General features: G+C 38.3%; 1 pseudogene; it reads right to left on the bottom strand.

The window, feature by feature from the left end:
• LOC109373410 (growth hormone-inducible transmembrane protein-like) overlaps positions 1-12,490 on the bottom strand; it is a 121,772-nt pseudogene that overhangs the window by 29,497 nt on the left and 79,785 nt on the right.

Here is a 12,490-nt window from a genome sequence, read left to right as displayed (position 1 = left end):
GGTTGTTACTTTGTGAGGGTGAAAAGGGTAACTATTGCATTGTTCTGTACACCTGAAACTAACAATAAATAAATAAATTAATTAATTAATTAAAAAAAAATTAGATATAGTTTTCAATATTCAATATTCAATAACATTTCTGTCATTGTCATAACTATTATTCCAGAAACCCAGAATTAATGTCTTAGAATCATTTTAAATCTACTGTCTAATTCATACTTCATGTCCAATAGTAATTGTCTTGCTTGTTTTTCCAACAAAATGTTTCAGATGCAAACTTTCCATTCTGTTTTAGCTTTCATTTAGTCCTAAATTGTTTTCTAGTCTTTCCTTCCCCATTTCTAGCCTCAATTAATCTCATGTGTGGCTACCAAATTAATCTCTGTAAATCCACTTTCAGCATATAGCACAAATATTCTCAAGTACACTACATACAAAATTAAATAGGTATGGTAGCCGTATTTTTCAAAGGTGGCTTATAACAATATCTCCATATGCTCTTGACGCTATATGATATCCACAATATCTCCATATGCTCTTGACGCTATATGATATCCCTTGCGATTGCTTCAATCAACAGATACAATGGAGGTGACACTACTGGAAGTGACATCCAAGGCTAGGTTAGCTGAGGCCCTATCTGATAACCAGAATTACAGTTATTTGAATTGAATAAGTGAGGAAGTCTCCCAGATAACTCCAGTTCCAGCTCTACCTGAAAGTCACGACATAAAAGAACCCCAGTGAAGACTGTCTAGCTGAGGCCAGTCAACTACCAGAAGACTGATAAATAATGATAACTAACTATTGTTTTTTATACTACTACGATTGAGGTGAGCTGTATAGCAATAACTGAATTAATTATATGAATAATAGCATTTGGAGCTGTGCACTTCTTGATAGTGATTATGTTCATTACCTGAACACCAGTTGTCTACCATAGAGTCTGGTCCATGCTAAATGCACAAAAGGTAGTATTTAAATGATTAATTGAACAAATAGGACCACATGTGGATTTTACTTGGTTTAGCTTGATTGGGCCTTGAAATAATAATGGCTCCTAATTACAACCAGAAACTATAACTTTGGGTTTACTTCTTTGTTTCTTTGGATTGTTTCTTTACCCTGAAGATTAAAGAATCATTCTTAGAGGTCTTTCAAATACCAGATTTATCAGAAATAGGTGCATTTAAAAGCCAGACTTATAATGTAATAAATCCTGGTATAATGGTCAGAAATTTCAGAGTATTTTTCACATTCCCATTTTTGTCTCAAGCATTAAATAAATTGCACTTGAACCAAGATGTCCTGTTGCAAATGTAAACAATCAATACCTCTTGCTCCTTTAGCACATTTTTCCAGAAGTAAATTTATTATGGTGAAAAACACTGTTTAATATTTAGATTGCAAGACTTTGAAACCCATTAACATATTTGTACTTTCTTATAAGTAATAATTCAAATAATTCAATTCAAATAACTGTAATAATTTTAACAATTGTATATGTATACACTTGCCTAACAATTCTGAGACTTAACTTAAAACTAAGATGATGAGGGGGGTAAATGGCTATAAATTAAAGTCATACAAATTTTAGGTAAACTAAGCAGATGATATGATTCAAAAATTCCAAATATTCAATGTCTTAAGAACAACATCAGTGTTGAACCTGGCAGAGTTCAAGTAGGAAAACTGTTTTAGCATAAACCCATATAGTTCTATCCATGAGCAAATGAAAGAGGCACCTTACAGCAAACTTCAAAAGAAGACCAGCATTCAGCCCTGTCAGCACAAATGTCTGTGAAAGAAGGGAGCCCTATAAATCACTGTGGTAGGCAGAATAAAGCTCCCTCTTCTAGCAAGGTCCGTGTTCTAATCCCTAAAACACGTGACTGAATATGTTGTTACATGGCAAGGGGGAATTAAGGTAGTAGATGGAATTAAGTTTGCAAATCAGCTGACCTTAAAATAGGGAGATTATCCAGGATTATCCAGGTGGGTCCAATGTAATTACAAGGGTCCTTGCATGTGGAAGAGGAAAGCAGAAGAAGAAGTGTCAGAGCAATCCGATGTTAGAAAGACTTAACCAGCCGTTACTGGCTTTGAAGACAGAAGTGGCTACAAGCCAAAAACTGTTGAGTAGCCTCTGGATTTTAGGAAGGCAAAAAAAGGGATTTTTCCCCTAGAGTCTTCAGAAGGAACCAGCTCTGCTGACACCTTAATTTTAGCCCACTGAGGCCCATTTCAGATCACTGACCTCTAGAACTATAAAATAATAAATGTAAGTTGCGGTAAGCCACAAATTTGTGGTAATTTGTTACAGCAACCATAGGAAACAAATACGATAACCAAGGTTAGACCCACAAATAAAAATACACCAAGTGGAAAAGAATAAATCTTCCAAGTGACTTGACACCTGAAATAATTATCTTCCACTCTCTCTGATTCTAACTTCATTAGACCAAACATCCGATAGTTATTTGATATAATCAACTGATATTTCTAAAAAGACTTGGAATAGATGACTGGTCACCAATTCTTAAACTATTTACACCTTCTATTCAAAATGTAGGGGAAATTTAGGAATGGGAAGAAAACCTAGTTCCCTCAGAGTTTTGTTAGTGCATTTCAATTGTTGAGAAACTAATTACTCCTTCATGAGCAATAAATCAGAATTTAAGGATAGGCAGGGCTGAATCAGCAAAAGTTCTAGTATAAACACTTATCATTTGAGGCCCTTCAACTCTCAACCCCTTTCCTACTGGAACCCTGATTTCCATTTTGGAGGATTCTTCATGTTGTGTAGTCTGGTTGGTGCTCACCAGGAAGTCCTAGTCCATAACCTGGAAGCAGCAGTGGACCAGATTGTTATGGTAGTGTCACTGCTCAAACCTCCAAAGCTCCCTTGTTTCTACCCAATTTCTATTGTTAGCCTCCAGCTTCCCTTTAAAACTAGCTTGATAAAATACTTGATTAAGTATGAAAAACAAAGTATCAGCACCAATAACAATAAAGAGCTGATGTAAATGCTCCAAGAATGCTCAAGGTCCCAGAAACAATTCACACTAGCAGGAATGAAAAAAGTTATAAAAAATTTGAGGGCTGGCCAAGTGGCGCGATGGTTAAGAGCTGGCTTGGGACACCAGAGGGCCCCGGTTCAGATCCCACATATGAGGGCCAGTGATAATGCTCTTCAGAGCTAAGATGCTGAACAACAGCTCAACCTGGAGCTGGGCTGCCNGGCTGCAGCCCCTGTGGCAGTGGGTTGCCATGGGCTACCGTATGTAGGCAGCAGCCAGCGTGAGCGGCCAGCAGCCACAGTGAGTGGCCGTCCAGAAACCAGCGACTGATCTGCCTCACCTGGGAAGAGCGCAATGGTGGTGCCAACTTGGGCCAGTGAAGCAATGTCCTCCACAACTAAAGAACAAAAAATGACAGCAACTTGTCTGTTCCCCTTCCCCCAATTCCCCAGCACTGTTCCCATCCCCACAATTCCCCAATAAAAAAAATATTTTTTTTTAATTTAAAAAATTAGAAAAAAAGCCGGGCGAGTGGCGCATTGGTTAAGAGTTGGCTTGGGAAGCCAGCTCTGAGCAGCAGGGCCCTGGTTCAGATCCCACATTAGGGCCAGTGACACTGTGCCCTCTACAGCTAAGATGGTGAACAACAGCTCGACCGGGAGCTGGGCTGCTGTGAGTCACCGGCGATGGTGTATATTGCAGTGAGGCTGGCCAGCAGCTGGCAGTGCTTTCGTGAGCTGCATGAGTCACCATGAGCAGCCATCCAATGGCCGGCTAGCAACTGCCTCACCCGGGAAAAGCACAATGATGATACCAACACAGACCAGTGAAGCGACATCCTCCACAACTAGACTGAAGAATAAAAGGACAGCAACTTGTTTGTTCCTCTCTCCCAATTCCCCAATAAAATCTTTAAAATAAAAAAATTTTTTGAAAAATATTCAGTCTTTGTTTGATATAATAAAAAAATGAAAATTAAAGCATCCTTAAGATATATTTTTATATCTATTAAAATGAAAAAAAGTAAAATATTGACACTGAATCTTCATAATGAAGTAAAACTCATACACTTATATACAACTGTGGAACTATAAAAATTGTGTTCCTGACTGTTCCTGGCTATAAAATGATAAGTTTAAAAAGTCATAATATATTTATAAGTACATAATTAATTCAGCAGAGAAAGAACAGCTATCCAGGCAAAGGTATTTGTTACAGTATTAAAAAAATAGTAAAAATAAATTAATAAAAGATAGGATTAAAGGGAATCATTAAGAAAATCACAGTGCAATATCTAACTACTATGTAGTTATTGAGAATAATAATTGTAGAATCATTAAAAATAACAGAAATCTTAAAGAAAAGGAATACAAAGTCACATGAGTATATCCACAAAGTAAAAAGGACTATTTTTAAAATACATGTGTTCAGTTATTGAAATTTTGAGATAATTTTCCTTTAAATTGTTTTGTAATAGCACAGGAAGAAAATTTTAAAAAGTGACAAAATGAAAATAAAAGTTCCAAACCTCAAAAACATAATCAAGCTTTTAAAAGGTTTGTTTCCTTTGTGATTAGTTCAGTCAAGAGTTATTAATTAAAACATAACAAATAAATCTACCAAGTATATTCTCTTGGAGAATGTTACATTTTCACCATTTCCAAAAGAATTTCAAATTGATGATTAGCCCAAATCAAAAAACAAAAAAACAAAAACAACTCGGCCCGGCCAAGTGGCTCAGTTGGTTAAGAGCTCGCTTGGGAGTACCAGCTCTAAGCAGCAGGGCCACTGTTCAGATCCCACATTAAGGACCAGTGACGCTGCGCCCTCTACAGCTAAGATAATGAACAACAGCCCGACCTGGAGCTGGGCTGCTGTGAGTCCCTGGCAATGGTGTAGGCTGCAACAGGGCTGCAGCGGGCTGCCGTGAGCTACATGAGTGGCTTGCAGCCAGCGTGAGTGCCTGTCAGCCAGCAAGAGCTGCCATGAGCCGCCGTGAGCGGCCGACCAATGACCCGCGACTGATTGCCTCACCCAGGAAGAGTGCAATGACCATACCAACATGGGCCAGTGAAGCAATGTCCTCCACAACTAGACTGAAGAACAAAACAGCAATTTGTCTACCTGTCTGTTCTCCTTCCCTGATCCCAAACGCTGTTCCCCTCCAATTTCTTAATAAAATCTTTAAAAAACAAAACAAAACAAAAACTTCACAATGTGAACTGCTATATCTAAAACAATCAAATATAAAATGAATCATTCTATCACCACAATTAAAAAATCCGTGTGTACGTTACAGTACAACCATAAATCATATACTCTTCAGATAATAATTTACGGCAAAGCTTGAAGATGAGATAGTAAGATAAAGAGGGACAGACACAGAGGTATGCAGAATATATATTACAATTTTAAGTAAATAATCAACAACAAATGATAAATTTTTTGAGTGACCTTCAGTAACAGCGATCACCCCTCTTACAAAGCAGATGCCACAGAGAAGTCCTATAATACATTAGTAAGGAGAGTTTAAAGGAGATTAAAGAATGGAGAGGTCTATGCTTTCATTTGACACACATACATCAATGTAAAATAGTGGCTTTTTAAAAACACACTAAATGTTCATCTACAATCTGTCAGGTCACAGATGGAAAACTGATCTCAAAGAGATCTTTCATATGTAAATTTGAAATAATTTACTCAAGAACATGGCTTGGACTAGATTGAAGATATTACCAGTCAGGCCTCTGTATGCATTTTTATATACCATGCCTGACAGCCCATCTGTCTGTTGTTCCCTTCTTCACCCCTATAAAATTCTATACGTCTCTCAAACATAAAAATTAGAAAGGAAATGTCACAGGCAGGGCTAAATAAGAAAGCCTATTTTTTCTCACAGTAGCAGTGATTTATAACTGGATGAAAAATTAGTGGCCAGACAGAACAAAGTATGTTCTTTCTCATAGGTCAGTTAGATCGTGGTCTGGAACATGCTGATCAGCTCAATGGTCAATGCAATTAAATTGCCAATATAAACACCTGTGTGCCATCTGGCCTTGCAAGGGCTAACACTGCCATGCATTACCTTAGAACTGTGTGGTAACTATGTTCATTATAAGTGAAAATCTGAAGGCTGTATTAAATCCATAGACCATTAAGAGTATCCTCAAAACCTCTGATTTCACATTTTATTCAACTCATGAAAAAGAGGTTCACTACAACATAATATGGTGCATTAGAATAGTCATTTTTAAAGATGTATGAAAACCATATTTTCTTTAAAAAACATTTGAATATAATATCTGATGACCTGTAACATTTATTATTACTGAGAAGTAATAAATTCAAATAAAGTACTGAGCAAAACAACAGAAGCAATAGAATAATTTTATTTTAATGGTTTTATATACCACTGCATGTATCTCCAAGTATTTTCACAAGTGTTATCTCACTTAACTCTCAAAAAATTGGGGCAAGTACTGAGGACCTAGACTGTTTTCCCCATTTACTAATGAAGAATTTAGGCACTAAGAATTGGGGAAAATACCAAGGGTCATGGAAGCAGGAAAAGTACAAGCCCTCATGATTCAAGGGTTCTTCCATCGTATACTTTTAGATAGAGACTATATTTCTTATATTGAATAATGTGTAATGATCATGATTAATTTTCTTAAGATACTGAAAGATATTTAGCATCTATATGTAATATTAATCACAGGTATGTTTACCGGTAGGTAACCTCCAAGAAGCAGATTATAATCTGTACTGAGTCATCAAATCAAAGAATCTAGAGTTGAATGGGAATTTATAAATAAATTAATTTAACCACCTCACATTAAAAAATACATTCATTCAGTAATATATTTGATACATAATCAAGAAGCTTTTGCTCAGTAGATCCAGTAATGAGATGCCCAACCACTGCACAAAGCAGAGATGCCACTGTGGAGAGACCTAACTGATAAGTTCTATACATTGAAGATGTACTACTACTCATGGCTACCCATTAGTATTTGTTCATTGTCTCACCTCACTGGTTCTCAACTGAAGGGGCAAAGGATGGAGATTTGCCCAACAGAACACATTTGCCAATATTGAACACATTTTTGCTTGTCCAGAGGTGCTACTGGTACCTAGTGGAGAGAGGCCAGTGATGCTGCTAAATATCCTGCAACAGACAGGACAACCCCCTCTGCCCCCCAACATCAAAACATTATCCAGACAAAAGCCTATAGTGCTGAGACTGAGAACTCTGCTCTCCCCTAAAAATCTACCAAGAGAATAAGTCTAATCCATCTTCTCATTCAATACCTTTTAAATATTTTTTAAAATTATCCTGTTCCACCTTTTATATTCACTTTTCAATGATTAATGTTCCTAAGTCTAAAACTGTCCCTCCTACAAACATGATTTTTAAACCTCTTAACAACATGGTTGTTCTTCTGTTTGTCAAATTTGCTCTTTAAATTTTGGGTCCAGAATGACCTAATATTCTAGAGAGGGTCAGAAATTGTACAATGCAATAGAACTATTTATATTCCAAATTTAATTGTACCTATATTAACTCTGGCTAGACCTTTAGTATATCTTTCAGCAGTCATTTCATACCTCAACTTATACTGAACTTGTGATGAACTAACTTAACTAAGTAAATTTTTACTTGAACTAGTATTAAAATTTGTCTTTTTACTACCTTTATAGTAAGTTTTTCAAACCCAAAAGCAAGGTTTTTTTGTGTTCTGATTGAATGTAATCTTACCAATTTCAGGGAATAAATTCAACCCATCAAGTCCGTCAGCTCACTTAACTTGGTAATATTATTCAATATTATAACTTTCCCTCTGTTTTATCATCCAAAAATGTAATGCTTTCCAGTTTGAAGATAATACTTTGTAAAGAGAAGAAAACACACAAAAAAGTGTACTACTACCTTTCTGTAAATTGTATTGCATTAAGTTAACCTTTTTTAACCCATTCATTCATTCAGTGGGTCAACCACTCATTACGCAAACATAATTAGCACTTACTCTACTAAGTATGGCATTCAGGTTTAGAATATTGAAATACAAATAAGCCATGACTTCTGTTATTAAAATGCTCAAGAATATTCCAGTTTGGATTTTCTACTCAATAGAATAACATAAAATAGTGCTATTTTAAACATTCTTCTGTCAATTATTTACCAAAATTAGTTCTATTCTTTCATAAATAAGCTCCATAGCAGGAAAATGGGTGCCCCACTAGAGAACACATTCCCAGCCCCAGCCCTCTTGCAGCTGGATGGATTACATAATGAGTACTCAACAACAGAATATGAGTGGAAATGATGTTAGCTTTTTTCCTGACAAGACTTAAGAAATGGGCACACTTTCCCTAATATTTCTTACCCATTTTGCTTGCTAGATGCATGTGACTGAAGGCCCTAGAGCATACAGAAACTAGAAGATGGAAGGAACTTGGGTTGCTGAGTGATTTCATAGATAAAAGTCACCCACTGACAAGGAAAATCCACCTAAGATTGTTACCTGAGTGCTAAATAAACCTCCGTGCAATGTTTCTACAAACTTTTGATCTCACATTCCCTTTGCACTCTTAAAATATATTAATACCCCCAAAGAACTTGAATTTATATGTACTATACATATATACATACATACATACATATTTATGTATTTCTCATATTACATGAAGGTAAAAGGGATCAAATATATGGTGATGGAAGGAGAACTGACTCTGGGTGGTGAATACACAATATATAGATGATGTATTACAGAACTGTACACCTGAAACCTATGTAACTTTACTAACAATTGTCACCCCAGTAAATTTTAATTTTAAAAAAATTAAATATTTATTAAGCCTTTAAAAATAATAATAAACGGGGGCTGGCCGAGTGGCTCAGTTGGTTAAGAGCTCACTCAAGAGTTTGAGCTCTGAGCAACAGCAGTTTGAGTCCAGCCCAAGCTGAGCAGCCGCTGAGCTGCCAACAGGTAGCAGGATGGCTCAGCTTAAAAAATAAATAATAATAATAATAATAATAATAATAAACTAATTAAATGTTAACATAAATATTTTTAGAAAAATAAATTTTCCAAGAAAATTAGTGAGCAGAGTGTAAACATTTTTTGCAAATCTCCTTGAATTCTGGCTTAATAGAAGACAGCTGGAATCTCATATCTACTTCTGGATTCAATCTGTTAAAATAACACACTTTACGTACTTTCTGGAAAACTTCAGTATATACTCTTGAAAGGAAGAGAAAGAAAATATGAATAATATGTTAGTATCAAGAGCAAAATTGTACTTCCGATAAAATGGCGGAATAGACAGATGCTGTATCGACTGCCTCCCAGGATCACACCAAAGTTACAAATAATTTATAACACATTCAACCTTGGAAGTTCCCTGGACACTAGATGAACAGAACCTCTAAATGAAGGACTTAAAGAGGAGGCCACGTCGAGTCTGGTAGGAGGGGTGGAGACAAGAGAGGGCGAACCCCATGAGGGACACCTCAGCGGTGGGGAGGCTTCTCTGGTTGAGGGAGAGACCCTCCGACCCCAAACCGCAATCACCAACCCAGAGTTACTTTGTCAGGAAGAGGAGTTCTATGATAGCTGGAAGTAGAAAATAGTGAGGAATCTCTTTGCTCAACTCAGTGAAGCTGAGGGCGACTGGAGAACCAGAGGAGCCCACAAACTGACTTGTTCGCTGGTGAGCACTCACCTGGTTCCTGGTGGAGGGAGTAGCTTTTGAGCGGGGTCCAGGATCCTATGAGAAGGACTGAACTGAGTGCTTTGGCGCAGGAGCTAGAGGTTTGTGTTCCAGTTGTTCCCCTGGTGTGGAGCTTGCACACAGGTGGTGCACAGGAGAGCGCCATTTTTTCAGGGCTGGGCCCTCCCACAGAGGCTCAGGTCTGGGACTGCATTGGTCTGCTGGAATTGGCGCAGGAGTGCGTGTGTGTGCGTGCCTGCGTGCGCATGCGGCCTTGGATCCCCACCCTACACACTGCTTGTGCTGCGTAGCCAGGGAAATGCCTGGCAGGTGCGCTTCGACTCCAACAGACTGCTTATTGAGACCCGGGAGTGTGCGGCTCGCCTTAGGTCCCCAATTTCTGCACTGCATGTGCAGAGTTGCCTGGGTGTCGATTGGCTGTTGGGCTGCTCGGCCTGATCTGCATGCAGCTCCTTGGGACAGGCTGAGAGCTGGAGCTTTCCTGGGAGTGTAGGGCCGTGCGCTGTGTGCCTGCGTGATTCAGCCAGGGCTTTCCTGGAGAGTTTCTGTGGGCTGGCTGCCGATGCAGGAGTGCATGCTGCTCTGACTTGGTGGGGGCCACTGACCACATCCTGTGGTGCCTTGGGGGCCGGCCCTGCCCACCTAGAGCTGTGTTGCCAGGGGCACCATGAGCCCCTGGTCCCTGGCCCCTACATCCACAGTCCACAGAGGGGTTTTTTTTGCAGCAGCAGACAGCCCACAACAACCTGTGAGGATTTTTGGTAGTGACCACGGTTCCAGAGCACACAGCAACTAATTGTGGGAAGCTCACTTCAAGTCTAGAGGGAGGTCAGCGCATGACACACTGAGCCCTTCCCCCCAACAGCTGGTGCTGAGTAGCCCAGGTTCTGTATTGCTGAGCAAGTGGTCTGCAGATTAAAGCAGGTGGAGAGCCCCTCCCCCCCTTTTTTCCTTTTTTTCCTCTTTTTCTCTTTTTTCTTTTTCTTTCTTTTTCTTTTTTCTTCTTTCTAGGTGATCTAATACATCAAAGCAATCAGAGTGACAGCCAGAATGAAGAAACAAAGAAACATGTCCCAAGTAAAAGATCAGAAGATACCTCAAGAAATGGAACTAAATGAAACAGAGGTATCCAACCTTTCAGAGACAGAATTTAGAACACTGATGATAAGAATGTTTAAGGAACTTAGGGAGTAAAGAAGGACACAGAAATCATAGAAAACAATCAGAACAAAAGAATACAATAACTGAAATGAAGAACACACTCAAAGGAATTGCGAGTAGATTAGATGAAGCAGAGGATTGGATCAGTGATTTAGAAGACAAAATAGCAGAAATCACCCACTTGGAACAACAAAAATAAAAAAGAATAAAAACCAATGAAAATAGTTTAAGGGACCTGTGGGATGACATCAAGTTCAACAACATTCACATCATAGAAATACCAGACGGAGAAGAGAAGAAGCAAGGGATCGAGAATGTATTTGAAGAAATAATGACTGAGAACTTCCTTACCCTGGTGAAGGAAATTGACATACAAGCCCAGGAAGTGCAGAGAGTTCCAAACAAGCTGAACCCAAACAGGTCCACACCAAGATACATCATAGTAAAAATGGCAAAGATTAAAGACAAAGACAGAATGCTAAAAGCAGCAAGAGAAAGACAGCAGGTTACATACAAAGGAACTCCTATAACCAGCGGTTCTCAACCTGTGGATCATGACCCCCTTGGGGGTCAAACGACCCTTTCACAGGGGACGCCTAAGACCATTGGAAAGCAAAAAGATATTTACATTATGATTCATAACAGTAGCAAAATTACAGTTATAGAGTAGCAACGAAAATAATTTTATGGTTGGGGGTCACCACAACATGAGGAACTGTATTAAGGGGTCAAGGCATTAGGAAAGTTGAGAACCTCTATATAAGACTAATAGCTAACTTTTCTATACAAACTCAGCAGGCCAGAATGGAGTGGCAGGAAATATTCAAAGTGACACAAAATAAAGGCCTACAACCAAGATTGTTTGAACCAGCATGGCTATCACTTAAAATTGAAGGAGAGATAAAGAGCTTCCCAGAAAAGAATAAACTTAAGGAATTCTTTACCACTTAGCCAGCATTGCAGGAAATGCTAAAAGTGCTTTTTTAAACAGAAGAAAGGGGGAAACAAGCTAACCCAGGAAGACCACAAATACAAATAACAAAATGGCAATAAATATACACCTATCAATAATCACTTTAATGTGATGGGATTAAATGCTCCAATCAAAAGATGTAGAATGGCTGAGTGGATAAGAAAACAGAACCCATGCATATGCTGTTTACAAGAGACTCATCTCAGATCAAAAGACACACACAGACTGAAGGTAAAGGGATGGAATAAGATATTTCATGCAACTGGAAATGAGAAAAAAGCGGGAGTAGCAACACTTATTTCAGACAAAATAGACTTTAAAATGAAGACTACAATAAAAGACAAGGACACTACATAATAATAAAAGGATCAATTCAACAAGAGGACATAACCCTGGTAAACATCTATGCACCCAACATAGGAGCTCTTAAATATGTAAAACAAACTTTGACAGACATAAAGACAGAGATCAACAGCAACACTATCATAGTAGGGGACTTCAACACTGTGTTGTCACCAATGGACAGATCCTTCAGACAGAAAATCAACACGGAAACAGTGGCCTTAAATGACACTTTAGACCAGCTGGATTTAATTGATAT

This window comes from Hipposideros armiger, unplaced genomic scaffold, assembly GCF_001890085.2.
Source record: "Hipposideros armiger isolate ML-2016 unplaced genomic scaffold, ASM189008v1 scaffold_720, whole genome shotgun sequence".
NCBI classification, from domain to species: Eukaryota; Metazoa; Chordata; class Mammalia; order Chiroptera; family Hipposideridae; genus Hipposideros; species Hipposideros armiger.
Note: the sequence above shows the minus strand (reverse complement) of the source record. Positions and strands in the feature narration are given on the sequence as shown.